General features: G+C 36.4%; 1 protein-coding gene and 1 long non-coding RNA gene across 3 annotated transcripts in view; both read left to right on the top strand.

The window, feature by feature from the left end:
* Positions 1-16,494, top strand: part of PRORP (protein only RNase P catalytic subunit) — a 148,066-nt gene that overhangs the window by 73,883 nt on the left and 57,689 nt on the right. The window lies entirely within an intron of this gene.
* LOC306649584 lies at positions 3,774-14,558 on the top strand. Its single transcript, XR_013760663.1, has 2 exons — positions 3,774-12,807; positions 14,176-14,558. It is a non-coding gene; the product is annotated as an uncharacterized lncRNA (long non-coding RNA).

The following is a 16,494-nucleotide window of genomic DNA, read 5'->3' as shown; positions in this document are numbered from 1 at the left end:
ACTTAACCTTTCCGTGATTTGAAATGTTTTAAAATATGAGAATTTTTTTCTATACTTGATGCACTCAAATGTTTATTTTACATTTTGTTTAGTTGTACCTGTATTTCTTATTGATTGACCTGAACTGGTGAAATTGGCATTTCTGCCCATTTATTCTATGTAATTGCAATGATCATATCAGCATTTGAAGATTCCTTGGAATTCTCTGACAGTTATTTTAAGCATATAAGACTTCTCATTATTAAGGTTATAAATACATTGTAGGTAGAGACCATTTATGTATTTTGCATAAAAAGACATACAGCTGTTTTAATGTTGCTATAGAAGGGATATATGAGAATTTTTCCCATTGTGTCTTTGTTCTGCTACTTTTCCATTGATTTCTTTCTTCTTGAATATCCATTGGGTTTTCTCTTTCTATTTCTTTTTTGGCAGTGCTGAGGATGGAACATAGGACCTCATGCATGCTAGGCAAGCTCTTTATCACTGAGCTACACCCCCAATTCACCATTGGATTTTCTATTTTGTACCCTCTGAGCCTGTGCCCTGAGATTACTTATCTTTGTGCCCTTTGTCTCTGTTTATTCACCAATCCATGCAAATACTTAGCCCTGCCAATTCAAAGAAACCTCTTGTTATGGTTTGGATATCAGGTGCCTCCCAAAAGCTCCTGTATTAATGCAGTAATATTCAAGGATAAAATTATTGGATTCTGGGAGCTATGACCTAATCAGCCCATTGTAGTTTGAATGGACTAAGTGGGTAGTAACTTTAGGCAGGTGGGATGTGACTGCTGGAGGTGGGTCACTGGGGGCATGCCCTGAAAGGGTTCATCTTCTCTGTGCCCCTTTCCTTCCCCTTTCTCTGTTTTCTGGTTGCCATGAGATATGCAGTGTTCCTCCACCACACCCTTCCACCCTGATGTTCTGCCTCACTTTAAGCCTTATTCAAGCACATCATGGACTAAACCTCTGAAATCATAAGCCAAAAATGAACCTTTCCTTCTCTGAGTGGTTCTTGTCAGGTATTTTGGTCATAACAACAAAAAACTACTGACTAACACACGCCTCTCCAGATTTACCCTGGTATGTGGCATGGTCTCCAACTGAAAGTGCTGTTATAGCCACTGAACCGTAGTTTCTTAGCTCCAGTAGGGACCACCTCCACCCTCTCTTCTTTTTAAAATATTTTTAGTTTTGGATCAATAAAATACCTTTATTTTATTTATTATCTTTATGTGGTGCTGAGGATCAAGCCCTGTGCCTCACACGTGCAAGGTGAGCACTCTACCACTAAGCCACAACCCCAGCCCTCCACCTGCTCTTTATTGACCCACTGAAACTCTTCCCCTCCTCAAAGAACTCTTCTAAGTTTAAGCTCTCAATCTTGCCATTCCTCTTGGAAGTTAGGATATTCTAAGATTTAATAGTAGACAGTATAACTATATCATGATTAGAGTTTTATTTATATCCGTGCCACCTTTGAAACTAAAATATATCCTTTGTCCCCTCCATGTGTTATTTTTAATTTAACACAACATACAAAAAACAACCAAACCTTCGTTTAATATCACTCAATAAAAGTTTTGGTTTACTATACAATTTGTTCGTGGAGTTTCATTATATCATAGTCACTTTCTTTTTTTTATTGGAGCATTAGAGTTATACATAGTAGTTGGGTTCATTCAGACAAAATCATGTATACATGGAATTTGATTTACTCTGTTTCAGTGCCCTTCCCCTCCACCTCTACTTTCCTTCCCCTCCTTTCTCCCCTCATTCTCCTTCCTCTGCTCTACTGACCTTCTCTTTGCTCATTTATTTATTTATTTATGATTGCTGCTTTATACATATACATAAAGGTAAAATTCCCTGTGGTATATTTATATATGCACATAAACTGACTTTTTTTCTTTTTAAAATTTATTTGTTCTTTTTAGTTATACAGGACAGTAGAGTGATTTTGACATATTATACATACATGGAATATAACTTATTCTAATTAGGCTCCCATTCTTGTGATTGTACTTGATGTGGAGTTACACTGGTCAAGTATTCATATATAAAGGTAGGCAAGTTATGTCTGGTTCATTCCACTGTCTTCCCTAATCCCCTCCCCACTCCCTTCCCTTCATTCCTCTTTGTCTGATCCAATGAACCTCTGTTCTTCTCTTCTCCCCCCTTATCATGTACAACACTGAATTCTAAGTAATCAATAGTTTGCTTCATTTGAAATAAATTTGAAGGCTAAGAATTACAATTCTTCCTGAGTATATGCAATTCTGCAGTAAGAAGAAGTTATTTCCCCTCATTTCTTTTTGCTTTTTGTTTTTCATTTAGCAATAGATTACTCTATGAAATAGACAAAAGATAGCTTCCAAGGAGGTTTGGAGTGACTGAAAAATTACCCCCATGATGCGAAAATACTGAGGATATTGAATGTCCACACCAAAGAACCACTAAAGGATCAATGCAGCCTCTCAAATAATTTGTGATTGAAGCTTCTGAAGACAATTTTATTAATATTTGCATTAATGTATGTACATATTTGTAAATACATATATGTATATATATACACATGTATATATATATACATATATGTGTTTAATATGATTTAATAGGTCAAATGGTGTAGAAACACTTACAAGGAAAAGCAATATTCTTGGCTTCTGGTAATTTCCTCACTTCAGTTCTACTTCTTGGGGTAACTTAACAGTCATCATCTGTGCTAGTCAGCCTTCCATCACAGTGGCAAAACTGAAACAAGCAACTTACAACAGGAAAGGTTTATTTTGGTTCACAGTTTCAGAGATTTCAGTCCATGGTTGCTTGACTGCATTGTCTTTGGGCCTGTGGCAAGACAGTGTATCACAGTGGGAGCCTGTGATAGGGGAAGCTGTCATTCCATTGCAGCCGAGAAGCAAAGAGAGTGGAGGAGGAGGTAGCAGGTCCCCAATGTCCCCCCTAAGGGCATGGTCCCAGGAATCTCACTTACACTAGGGTCCTCCTTCTGAAGTTTCCACTGACTCTCAATATCACCACAGGATGTGGGCCTAGCCTTTAATAAGTGCGCCTTTGGGGGACTTTTATCCACTCTGCTTTTGTACACTCATGTGTTTTTCTTATTTATTCATATAAATTGCTCTTATTATCATTCCTTAATGTATCTTTCTTAATTTATCAGCAATCTATTATAGTAGATAAGGACTCAATAATATTAACCTCTCTGTGAGCTTCCCACCTCTATCCCAAGTCACCTCTAGTTCCCTCACAGGTCATTTCTGCAACTCTAAAGAATATTAAGCCATATCATAAACTGATTTTGCTCAATTCATTCAGCATTTCTTTCCCTTTTCTGTCCCTCCTCCTTCCCTATCATCTTATTCTACTCCACAAATCTTTCCCATAAGTATGTATACCATCCCCACTGCCTTCTTTCCCTTATTTTTCTCTACCTTCCACATATGAGAGAAAACATTTGACTCTTGATTTTCTGAGTCTGCTAATTTCACTTAGCATGATACGCTCCATTTCTGTGCTTTTCCTAATAAGTGCCATAATGTCATTCTTCTTTATGGCTGAGTAAAACTCCATTGTATATAAATAGCACATTTTCTTAATCCATTCATCTATTAATGGGCATCTGTGCTGATTCCATAATTTGGCTATTGTGAATTGTCCTGCTATAAACATTATAGTGGCTATATTGATAATAGTATGCTGATTTAGTTCTTTCTTGGTTGGTTGGTTGGTTGGTTGGTTGGTTGGTTGGTTGGTTGGTTGGTTGGTAAGCACCAGAGACTGAACCCCCAGGGGTGCTTAACCACTGAACCACATCGGCAGCCCTTTTTATTTTTTATTTTAAGAAAGGGCTCATTAGGTTGCTTACAACCTCACTAAATTGCTGATGCTGACTTCAGACCTGTGATTCTCCTGCCTCAGTCTCCTGAGCTGCTGGGATTACAGGTGTGTGCCACCGCACCTGGTCTGATTTTAGTTCTTTTGGATAAATACCAAGGAGTGGGATAACTGGGTTATGTGGTGATTCCATTCCTAGTTTTTTGAGGAATCTCCATACTACTTTCCAGAATGGTTGCATTAATTTGTGCAACCTGCCAACAACGTATGAGTGTGGGAGTCTCTCAGCCACTTCTCGTGTGGATGAGAAAAGGGTTAACTGCTAGAGGATGATGTTGACTGTTCATCAATCAATTACCCATAAGCTTATCTACTCAATAAACACACAAGAGCCAATACTCTTTTTAAAAAATGAGAGGGGGTGTTAGATGTTGTTAGAGGCTCTGACCTCTAACAACATGGAGCAACCCAACTCTCTTTTATTTATAGACACACAGGTAAAGGGGGCCTAGACCGGGAGGAGCTTCTTCTTTGATGGACAGGATAGGGTGGAGTTAGGTGAGCCATTCTCTTAGGGGATCTAGACAGGGATCCGTTTGATTCTGTTAGATAAGGATGGCTTCCCACATATTAGTATACCTTTATCCCCCACATCCTTGTCAGCAATTTATTATTATGTGTATCCTTGATGATTGTCATTCTAACTGGAGAGAGATGAAATCCTTATCTGGTTTTGATTTATGTTTCCCTGATTGCTAATCATGTTGAATATTGTTTCATCTACTTATTGGCCATTTTAATATTTCTTCTTTGGAGAAATGTATGTTTTGATCATTTGCCCATTTATTGACTTGGTTATTCTGGTGTTTAGTTTTTTGAGTTCTTTACATATTCTGGATATTAATGCCCTTTCAGAGGAGCAGCTGGCAAAGATTTTCTCCCATTCTGAAGTCTCTCTCTTCTTTCTCTTAATCATTTCCATTACTATGCAGAAGCTTTTTGGAGGGGAAGGGTGTACGGAGGATTGAACTTGGAGGTACTCTACCACTGAACCACATCCCCAGCCCTATTTTGTATTACATTTAGAAACAGGGTCTTACTGAGTTGCTTAACGACTGGCTTTTTTTGCTGAGGGTAACTTTGAACTCACGATTCTCCTGCCTCAGCCTCCCAAGATGCTGGGATTAAAGGTGTGCACACCATGTCTGGCCAGAAGCTTTTTAATTTGATGGCTTTCCACTTACTGATCCTTGGTTTTAATTTTTGAGATTTAGGGGTCATATTGAGGAAGTCAGTGCCTGATCATTTGTTTTTTCTAGCAGTTGTAAGGTTTCTGGTCTTAATTTCCCAAGTCTTTTTTTTTTTTTTTTTTTAAGATGTTGATAGACCTTTATTTTTATTCATTTATTTATATGTGGTGCTGAGAATCAAACCCACAGAACCACAACCCTTGTCCTAATTCCTAAGTCTTTGATCCATTTGATTTGACTTTTGTGCAGAGTGAAAGGGATCTGGTTTCATTCTTTTACATATGGATACCCAGTTTTCCCAGCACCGCTTGTTAAAAAGGCTGTTTTTTCACCAACATATATTTTTGGCATGTGTCATATTATTTTAAGTATGGGAGTTTGTGTCTGTGTCTTCTCTTCTACTCCATTGATCTTCATTGTCAGTTTTGATGCCAGTACCATGCTGATTTGGGTATTACATACCTTTGTAGTTTAATTTGAGATTGAGTATTGTGATGATTCGTGCATTGCTCTTTTTGCTCAGAATTGCTATGGCTATTCTGGATCTCTTATTCTTGTAAATAAATATTAGAACTATTTTTTTTTTTAGTTCTGTGAAGAATGTCATTAATCTTTTGATGGAGATCACATTGATTTGTATATTGCTTTTGGCAATATGGCCATTTTGATAATATTAATTGTGCCTATCCAAGAACATGGAAGGTCTCTGCATTTTCTGAGGTCTTCTTCAGTTTTTTTCTTCAGTGTGTATAATTTCCATTGTGGAGATCTTTCACCTCCTTGGTTAGATTAATTTGCAAATATTTTATTTTTTGAAGTTACTGTGAATGGGATAGTCTTCCTTATTTCTTTCTCAGCAGAATCACTGTCGGAGTATAGGAAGGAAGGCTATTGATTTCTGAGCATTGGTCTTGTATCTTGCCCTAAAAGTCATCTGCTGAAGTTTTTGGGGTCTTCTAGATTTAGGCTTATCTCACTAGCAAACATAAATAGTTTGACTTCTTTCCATATTTGTATCTATTTAATTTCCTTCTCTTGCCTGATTGCTCTGGCTACAGTTTTAAGAACTATATTGAATAAAAGTGGAGAGAGTAGATATCTTTGTCTTGTTTCTGATTTTAGAGGAAAAGTTTTCACTTTTTCTTCATTCTGTATGTGTTGGCTTTGGGTTTATCATATATATCCTTTATAATGTTGAAATAAGTTTCTTCTATCCCAAATTTTTCAATGTTTTTAACATGAATGGTTGCTGGATTTATCAAAGGCCTTTTCTGCATGTATTGAGAAGATTATATGATCCTTTTCCTTAATTCTACTGAAGCAGTGAATCATATTTGTTGATTTGTGTATGTTGAACCAACTTTGTATCCCTGGGGTAAAACACAGTTGATAATGGTTTATTATCTTGATATGCTTTTGTTTTTGTTTTTTGGCACCAGCGACTGAACCTAGGGTGCTTAACCACTGAACCACATCCCCAGTACCTTTTTTATATTTTATTTAGAACAAAGATTTCACTGAGTTACTCAGGGGCTCTCTAAGTTGCTGAGGCTGACTTTGAACTTGTGATCCTCCTGCCTTAGTCTCCCTAGCCACTGAGATTATAGGCATGCACCACTGTGGTGGTCTCTTGATGTGTGTTTGAAGGAGCTTTGCTAATATTTTATTAAGGATTTTTACATCTATGTTCATCAGGGATATTGGTCCATAGTTCTCTTTCCTGGATGAATCTTTGTCTGGTTTTGGTATTAAGGTTATCCTGTCTTCATCGAATATATTTGAGAGTCTTCCCTCCCTTTCAATATCATGGACTAATTTGAGAAAGACTGGTGTTATTTCTGTTTTAAAGGTCTGGTAAAACTCAGCTGAAAATCCATCTGGTCCTTGGCTTTTTTCGTTGATAGGCTTTGTCCCTGCCCCCCACCACCCTCTGTACCAGGGATCGAACCCAGCAGTGCTTAAACCCTGAGCCACATCCCCAGTACTTTTTATTTTTTATTTTGAAACAGGGTCTCACTAAGTTGCTTAGCGCCTCACTAAGTTCCTTGAGGCCATCCTTGAACTTGTGATTCTCCTGCCTCAGCCTCCCGAGCTGCTGGGATTACAGGTATGTGCCACCATGCCTGGCTCTTTTGGTAGCTTTTAATTGCTCTTTCAATTTCTTTACTTGATATTGGTCTGTGTAGGTTTTTTAATATCTTCCTGGTTCAATTTGGACAGGTCATGTGTGTCTAGAAATTTGTCAGTGTCTTCTAGATTTTCCAGTTTTTTTGAGTATGAATTTTTGAAATAGTTTCTGATGATCCTTTGGATTTCACAAGTGTCTGTAGTGATGTCTTTTTTTTTTTTTTATCTCTAATTCTGTTGATTTGGGTCTTCTCTCTTTCTTTTGGTTAGTTTGGCTAGGGTTTCATCAATATTATATATCTTTGCAAAGAACTGTTTTATTGATCCTATGTATATCTTTATTCTCTATTTATTTTTGACTCTGTTCTTAATTATTTCCCATCTTCTACTGATTTTGCAATCAGCTTATTTTTCCTTTTAAGGCCATGGGGCATACACTTAATTGTTTGGACTCTCTAGTTTTTTAATGTAGGTTCTAGATGCAATAAATGTTATTTTAATTCTGCTTTCATACTGTACCAGAAATTTTGATATGTTATATCTATGTTCTCATTTGTTTCTAAGAATTTTTTAATTTCTTCTCTCATTTATTCTACGATCCATTCTTCATTTAAAACAGTATTGTTTAATCCCCATGTTTTTATGTGGTTTCTGTTATTTTTCTTGCTGTTGATTTATAGTTTCATTCCCTTATGGTCCAATAGGATGCATGCAATAATACCAATTTTTTTTTTATTTGTTAATACTTACATTGTGACCTACATATGGTCTTTTTTGGAAAAGGTTCTATGAATTGCTAAGAAGAAGGTAAATTCAGTGGTTTTGGGGTAAGATATTCTGTAGATGTCTATTAGGTCCATTTGATTTAAGTACTATTTAAGTCTGTAATACCCTTATTGATTTAATATGTGTGGATGACCTGTCTGTTGTTGTAAGAGGTGTGTTGAAAACTCCCAATATTATTGTATTAGGGTCTTTCTGGGATTTCATGTTAAGAAGTGTTGATTGTTGTTATTGATTAATATATTTAGGTCCACTGACATTCAGGACATATATATTTACTATCATTATGTCTTCTAGTTGGATTGTTCCCTTTACCAGGATATAGTGACCTTCTTTTTCTCCTCTAATTAATTTTTGCTTGAAATCTGCTTTGTCAGATATGAGAATAGTAACCCCTGCTTGTTTTCAGACTCCACGCACATGAAATATTTTTTTCTACCCTTTTTTATTTCAGCCTTGCTTACAAGGTGAGTTTCTTGCAAGCAGTACATAGTTGGATCTTGTTTTTTGATCCATTCTGCTAACCTGTGCCTTTTAATTGGGGAGTTGAAACCATTTACATTCAGTGTTATTATGTGTTTGTAGTTTCCTGCCATATTAGTTTGCTTGCTATATTTAATTCTGTCTTGATTTTCATTTAGTTAGTTGCTCTTCTAGTGATCTTCATCTGTTTGGGAGCTTCAGGGTTTATTTTTGGGTTCCCCTGTAGGCAGTTTATCTTTGAGTGTTCTTTGTAGTGCTGGCTTGGTAGTCATGAGTTATTTTAGTTTACCCTTGTCATGGAAAGTTTTTATTTCCTCATCAGTTTTGAAAAAGAGTTTTACTGGATATAACAATCTTGGCTAACAATTGTTTTCTTTTAGAGTTTGGAATATCATTCCAGGCTCTCCTTGATTTTAGAGTCTGAGTTAAGAAGTCAAGATTGAGCCTTGGGCTGGGGTTGTAGCTCAGTGAAAGAGCACTTGCCTTGGATGGGGGAGGCACGGGGTTCAATCCGCAGCACCACATAAAAAGCAAATAAGTAAAACATAAAGGTTAAATTAAAAAAATATATTGAGCCTTATTGGATTGGCTCCAAATGTGATGTGATGTTTTTCTCTTATAGTTTTTAATATTCTTTCCCTTTATTTATGTAAGACATTTTGATTATGATATCTCTTCTGATCTTGTCTCTTTGGGGTCCTGGATGTCTCCTGTATGTGGATATCTGTCTAATATCTGATATGGAACATGTCCCTGTTACTGTCTCATTGAACATTTTCTTAATGCCTTTAGCCTGTGTCTCCATGTTTTCTTCTATCCCAGTGACTCTCAGATTTGTTGCATCAATGGCTATCCCAGAGTTCTTCTATATTCTGATCCTAGTTGTTTTTTTTTTTTAATCCCTTTTTTTCACACTGAGTATTCAAGTTCAAGTTCAACTTCAAGGCCTGAAGTTCTGTGTTCTACATAATCTATTGGTAATGCTTTCAGAGGATTTTTAAATTTGATTCACTTTCTCTTTCATTTCTAGGAGTTCTGATTGGTTTCTTTTCATTATCTCTATTTCTTTATTGAAATGGTCTTTCATCCCCTGTATTTGCCCTCCTAATTCATATCTTATATCTTCTTTTAGTTCACTGAACATTTTAATAATATTTTTTTAATATTCTTTCTCTGTACTTTCACATAATTCCACATATCCATGGAATCCTTTGTTGGGGTATTGTGAATTTTGGGGGGAGATTTGCCTATTTTCTCACATTTTCAGAGGATTTGGGCTTGTGCATCAGTTGGAATGGATTTTTCTTCCTTTTGTCCTTTTGTGTAGTTATCTTTTTTGTTCTGGGACTTCTCTCTAGTTTTGATGTTGATGTCCAGGGTTGGAACCTGAGGTCACCTCCTGTTGTTTCTCCCTGGGGTCTGGTTTTTTGGTTTGGAATTTTTGTCTCCCAATTCTATGTGTAGTAATAATGTTGAGAATCAAGCAGGACAAGTTAATGTGTGGGGTGAGATTCACTGTTACTTGACTGAGTTGCTTAGCAGGAAGATCTCTACTATGTGAACTTTCCAGTGATTGGAAAGTCCCAGTCACTTTCCAGCCACTCTTAGAGGAAGTAGGGAGCTAGCACTAATGTTAGCAACAGATGTATTGCCTTAAGATAAATATTCAGTGTCTACTCTGACATCCGTAACACTTAGTTACTATCTATATAGGACTGACGGGTTTATTAGTTAGTTTTTTCACTGCTGTTGACTAAAAGAACCCAACAGAACTACTGTAGAGGAGGAAAATTTTATTTGAGGGCTTAACAGTTTCAGAGGTGTCTTATACATAGACAGCTGATTATATTCCTCAGGTCTCACCCAGGTGAGGCAGAATAACTTGGCAAAAGAATGGCAGAGAGAATCAGCTCACATGATCATCAGGAAGCAGAGAGAGAGAGAGAGAGCAAGATCTCCTTTTGCCAGATATAAATATGTACCCCAGAGCCATGCCCCCAGTGCCCCATGTGCCTTTAATTACCACAGTCCATCAGGTGATCAATTCACTGATTGGGTTAACTCAATCATTTGGGTTAACTCCATCACTTCTTCTCTGAACCTTTTTGCATTGTCTTGCATATGAGTTTTTGGGAGACACCTCACATCCAAACCATAACAATAGGTTCAGTATTTAGTATCAGTACCAATAAAAAACTGTGAACTAGATCAGGCATTAGACAGCAGGTGTCTATGACATCATCCACTGTATTAATAATCTTGGTAGCATGAATGGAGTAGGAATTACATAAACTATATTATTCTATTAGATAGTGGGATTACAGTTTCTTAAGTGAAGCGAAATCGGTTAGGAAGGTGAGAAAAAGGTTGAAACATTTAAAAAAGGGAACAGAGAAGAGGCAAGAGAATAGGTAGCATATATTGACTGTAAAGAAGGAGGAATAAAAAATAATTAAAAGTAATTAAAAAATGAAAGCAAGGAATAGGGAACAGGAAAATTTGACTATTAGTATGGGAAGAGTGAAGGGACAATAAGAGGGACAAAATCCAAGATACAAATAAACAAGCAAATATAAGATCAAAATAACTCAAATCCATGTATAATTTTATTCTGCATAAGTCAAACCAAGGCTAAATAATAAATAGGTGCAGAAGAAAGTAAGTAAAATGAAGTAAAATTATATTTAGGTACATGTATTTTTTAACCTGTCTGCATGGTGAGAATACACCATACACAGGTGTATGCATGCACGCACATTAACACGTACCCCAAATCTTTCAGAATAGAGAAAAGTAAAAAGCGATGAAATGTTTTTTAAAAAATTTAAGTTAAATTTTTCTAAAAAGAAGAGAAAAAAAGTGGTGGGGGTACAGAGGAAAAAATGATATGAGAAAAAAGTCTTAATGGGAAATAAAGGACTTATTTCCACTGAAGTGGTCAAAACTGTTAGCAGGAGTGAATTTTCTTTCTTATTATTTATTTTTGAATGTGTAACCCTTGTGTTGAGGGCTGGGGGGTTGTTAAGTCCACTGTCTTTTTGTTCCTGACCTAACTGCCAGCCTTTGTGGCTAGGACCCAGAGCTGGTTGCAGTACCTCTCAGCTTCCAGGCCTCCAGTGTTGGGTGGAATATACTGGGGATGGTTCCATAAGTTCACATTTTGATATAACCATCTCTGTACCAAATATGTAGCAATGATAGATGAAATGTAGAAAAATAAAACAAATTATTGCCACATCAAAAATAAAACATTGGAAATATAAAATCTTGAGTAGAGCAAGACATAGTGGCACGTGCCTGTAATTCCAACTACTAAGGAGACTGAGGCAGGAGAATTGCAAGTTCAAGGCCAGCCTCAACAACTTAAGGAGACTGCCTCAAAATAAAAAATGAAAAGGACTGGGGATATAGTTTAGTGGTAGTGTTCTCAGTTACATCCCCAGTATAGGGCAAGGCAGGGCCTTGAGTAGGGCCAGAACCGTAGGCCTGCTTAGTTCTGAGTCTTGGAACAAGAATGGAGGTGGGGAATTCAACTGCTTTGGAGACTAATTGTATGCCACATGAGAAGGGGGCAAAGTTAAATTTATTGCTTAAAGTTGAAGTAAGAGTGGAGCTTCTCAAAATGACAACACAGACTGTGGTAAATAAGAATATTTTTAACTACCCTTTGAGGTATTGCTTGTAACTACTTATAAATCCCAGGAATTCAGACATAAGATAGTGTGTAGCAACTTGCCAGTGACTAGATCTGTGACAGACCTCATGTCAATGCAGGACTTAGGAACCAGGAAGGAGAGTAACCCTAAACTTTTAGGAAATTAAGAGAGAATATGAAAGAGAGAAATAAATAAAGATCTCTCTCAAATGAAAAAAGTCTGCAAACCAAAATTCCAAAATGGAAAGAAATTAATGCTAAGAAAGACAACCAACAAAATGAACAATTAAAACAAGAATTTAGAGATGAAATAAATTCTTAAGAAAGTTTCAAATATTTTAAAGTATGCTTAATATGCTCAGATACAAATGAATAAATTTCATATAAGCAAGAAAACATGGGACAAAAAAAGGCAGAAGTGAAAAGAAACGGATATTTGAAAGAATCAATTAGAAATCTTGAATTAAAAATAGCCATTGAAATAGACATGACAAAGTCAAGACTGGCCACAGTGAAAGAGAATTTATGAAATGGAAGTTAATATTGAGAAATTCAACCAGAATGTAGCACAGAAAGACAAAAAGATTTAGAGAGGGAGAGACTATGACTAGATGGCAAGGGAATGAATCTTCAAATAAAGATGATGAGGAAAGTATGAATGAGAGAACACAATCAAGGATGACTCCAAGACACTGGTGTGTTTAACTGGATGGATGGTGATGCCAACCTGAGAGGTTGAAAGAGGTCTAGAAGGAAGATTTAGGAGGCTGGCTTTAGATATGTTGAGTTTGATGCCTTTAGGGTAGTAAAAGCAGACACTTAATAGGTAGTGGACATATTGACGTAGAGTTCAGAAGAGGGCACTGAGCAGAAGAGAGAAAATTTTAACTCAAAAGCATGTGAGTGTTAAGCTGTGTGGAATGAGAGAGGAACAATTCTCAAACTGAGCTCGAAGGAACTCCAGTACTTTTGTGCAGAAGATGATAAACTTGCAAAGGAGACAAAGTAATGGCTTCAAAGGTTGGAGGTAATCTAGAAGAGTACTTATAGTAGCCCTGGGAAACATGTTTTAAAAGGGACTCTGCAGTATCGTAAAATGTTGCAGAAATATCACAGGGAAGAAAGATCAGGAAATGTCACTAGATTTTGTTGTATAGAGATGATTGGTAACCATAGAGTGATCTGTGCAGGTGAAGGGGCCAGCAACCAGATTGCAGTGAGTTGAGGAGTGAAGAAAGTTGAGAATATAAAAAGAACAGAAATAGATCACCATCTGGAAGGGGGATAAGGTATGTGGTCAAATGATGGTGTTTGAAGACAAATGAAAAAGATCCAGATGAGGGGTTGCAGCTGACTGTGCAGGAGCAAAGGAGTATGACTGAAGTTGTAAGGTAACTGAGAATGTGGAAATTGATAAAGGCCAACACATGTTGAGGAATTGATTAGCTTCAAAATGGAAGTATACATTCCATACCAAAGAATACATTGTATGCAGATATTTTCCAAAAGAGGATATATTATTTCATTATGGAAATTTTTCACCAAATATCTTTTTAAAAATATTTTTATTAGTTGTTGATGAACCTTTAAAATTACTTTTTTGTATGTGGTGCTGAGAATCAAACCCAGTGCCTCATACATGCTAGGCAAGCACTCTACCACTGAGTCACAATCCCAGCCCCCTAATCAAATATCTTAAAGGATATATTAGTCCTTCAAAATATACCTGGGGAAAAATGGACTTAAAACACAATCGTCTTCTGAATTTAAGTCACCAATTACTGTTTACCTGTTACATGAGAAGCCATACAGATACTCATAATTGATATTTTTAGTGCTTTCTGGGTTTCTTTTAGAATAAATTAAAAAGTAATTTTACATAGTAAAATGCTTTGTACTTTCTTAGAACTAGTCTCTACCAGCGAAGAAGTTACATGTTATATGAATTTGAACCTTACTCAGTTTGATTTACATTAATAACATTCAGATTTTGGTCTAAGAGAATATGGTAATGAACCAGATGGGGAAAGTGTGAATGAGAGAACACAATCAAGGATGACACCAAGACACTGGTGTGTTTAACTGAATGGATGGTCATGCCAAACTGAGAGGTTGAAAGAGGTATTCTTTTAATAGAACTGATCATTTTGGCTATGGTCCCAGTGACTTGGGAGGCTGAAGTAGGAGGATGACAAATTTAAGGCCAGCCTCAACAACTTAGCAAAACCAAGTCTCAAAATAAAAAAATAAAAAGAGCTGGAGATGTATTTCAGTGGTAAAGTGCCCTTGGGTAAATACCTAGTATCAAAAAAACAAACAAACTAAAAAACCACCTAATCATTTCATTACTGCACTGAGGCAATAACAACAAAAATTCTGCTTTGAAAATAAAGCAAGGGCATTCTAAGATTATTTATTGAATTGGTTCATTAAATTTTGAGCTACTGAATATGTATATCATGTATAGTTAATTGAGCTTTGTATTTCACAAATAGTATCCATTATCTCCTTTTATCTAGCAACCACAAAAAAACTTCCTGCAGAGGAGCAGCTTATATTTTTAGGTTGTACTCTGCTTACTTACCTGTCTTCAAATTTTTTTTTCCTCTTTAAACCTTTGGTAAAGGTAATATTTTTGTCACATGGTCATGTTACTGGAAAGTGATGTTGGGAGATGATCTGTGAAAGAAATGAGGAAAAAAAAAAAACTTTTTCTACTGAAAAAAAAAAAAAATAGATCATTGAGACCACGAGATTTAACGTTTAATTTTATGGGCTCAAATTGAAGATATACATAAGATTCCTGCCTCCTTAGTCACAAAATTTCCTCTTAAACATGATTTTCATATATTTTTAAGATGCTCTGCCATGAAGATATTAAATTTATTTAGCTGTTTCCACTTACCCCAGCTACATTGATCTGAACATTCTAATCATTTTACTCATTAAATATTTTTATATTCTCCTTGTTCTAAAGACCTATACTAGGTGCAGCTATAGGAATATATAGCTCAGTCGTTAAGAGCATTTGCCTAGCATGTACAAGGGCCTGAGTTCTGTCCCCAGCACCAAAAAAGAAGAGACTACAAAGGCGAAAGAAGCATAGTCTCCATCCTTTAAACCAGAAGGAAAAAAAAAATGTCTATAATAGAAGACAAAACATGATTGACATGTTAATTGTGCCATAACTCCATGTACAGAATCAGCAAGTAACATTTCTTAGATTTTCCTATAGCTCAAACTAGTTTTTCTGTCATTCATTCAGAAATATTAACTTATTATAAGCTGGGCATGGTGGCACATGCTTGTCATCCCAGCAATTTGGGAGGCTGAAGCAGGAGAATTGCGAGTTGAGGCCAGTCTCAGCAACCTAGCAGGCCCTGTCTCAAATTAAAAATTAGAAGGTACTGGGGAAGTAACTCAGTGGTAAAGTTCTCCTGGGTTCAGGCCCCCTCCACATTAAAGCTATTATCAAATTTCCAGTTAATTTATTCAAGGCCCCCATTGTCTTCTTTTTCCTAGTTTGTTGTTGTTGTTGTGTTTTTTGTTGAGTACTAGGGATTGCACCATGGGGCACTTTACCATTGAGTTAAGTTCCCAGCTCTTTTCAATTTTTTTTTTTTTTTTTTTTTTTTTTTTTTTTTTTTTTTTTTTTGCAGTGCTGGGGATTGAACCCAGGGCCCTGTGCTTGTAAGGCAAGCACTTTACCAACTGAGCTATCTCCCCAGCCCCAGCTGTTTTCATTTTTAAGAGTCTTACTAAGTTGTTCAGACTGGCCTTGAACTTGGAATCCTCCTGCCACAGCCTCCAAGTCCCCTGAATTAGAGATGTGAGCCACCATGCTCTTTTTCCTTGTTTTAACTAACATATTAAGAAGAATTCTTCATATGCAGTAACTCTTCTGAGTACCATATGTATATGTTACCTTATTTAATCATCACAACAGTTCTATATAAACTATTATTTTCCTTTTACAGAAATAGAAACAGAGGAGTCAAGAAATTTGCCCATTATAAATTCACAGCTAGTAAAAGTCAAACCCAAGTTTTCTGATGCCAAATTTCAAGCTTAATTACACTTGTTATTTTCTCTACATACCTTGCCAACTTTCCACGTCTTTATTAACAGAGATAAAGCCTCTTCAAAAATGAAAGTGAAAGTTGGGGGTGTGTGGTGCATGTTTGTAATCCCTGCAACATGGGAGACTGAGGCAGGAGGATCTCAAGTTCAAAGTGAGTCTCAGCAATTTAATGAGGCCTTAAGGAACTTTAGTGAGAACCTGTCTTATGGTTACCAGTGATTTTGTTTGTTTTTTTGGGTTTAATTAGATATCAACATG

Source organism: Sciurus vulgaris, assembly GCF_902686455.1.
Source record: "Sciurus vulgaris genome assembly, chromosome: 2".
Classification (NCBI taxonomy): Eukaryota; Metazoa; Chordata; class Mammalia; order Rodentia; family Sciuridae; genus Sciurus; species Sciurus vulgaris.
This window is presented reverse-complemented; position numbering and strand designations above follow the sequence as displayed.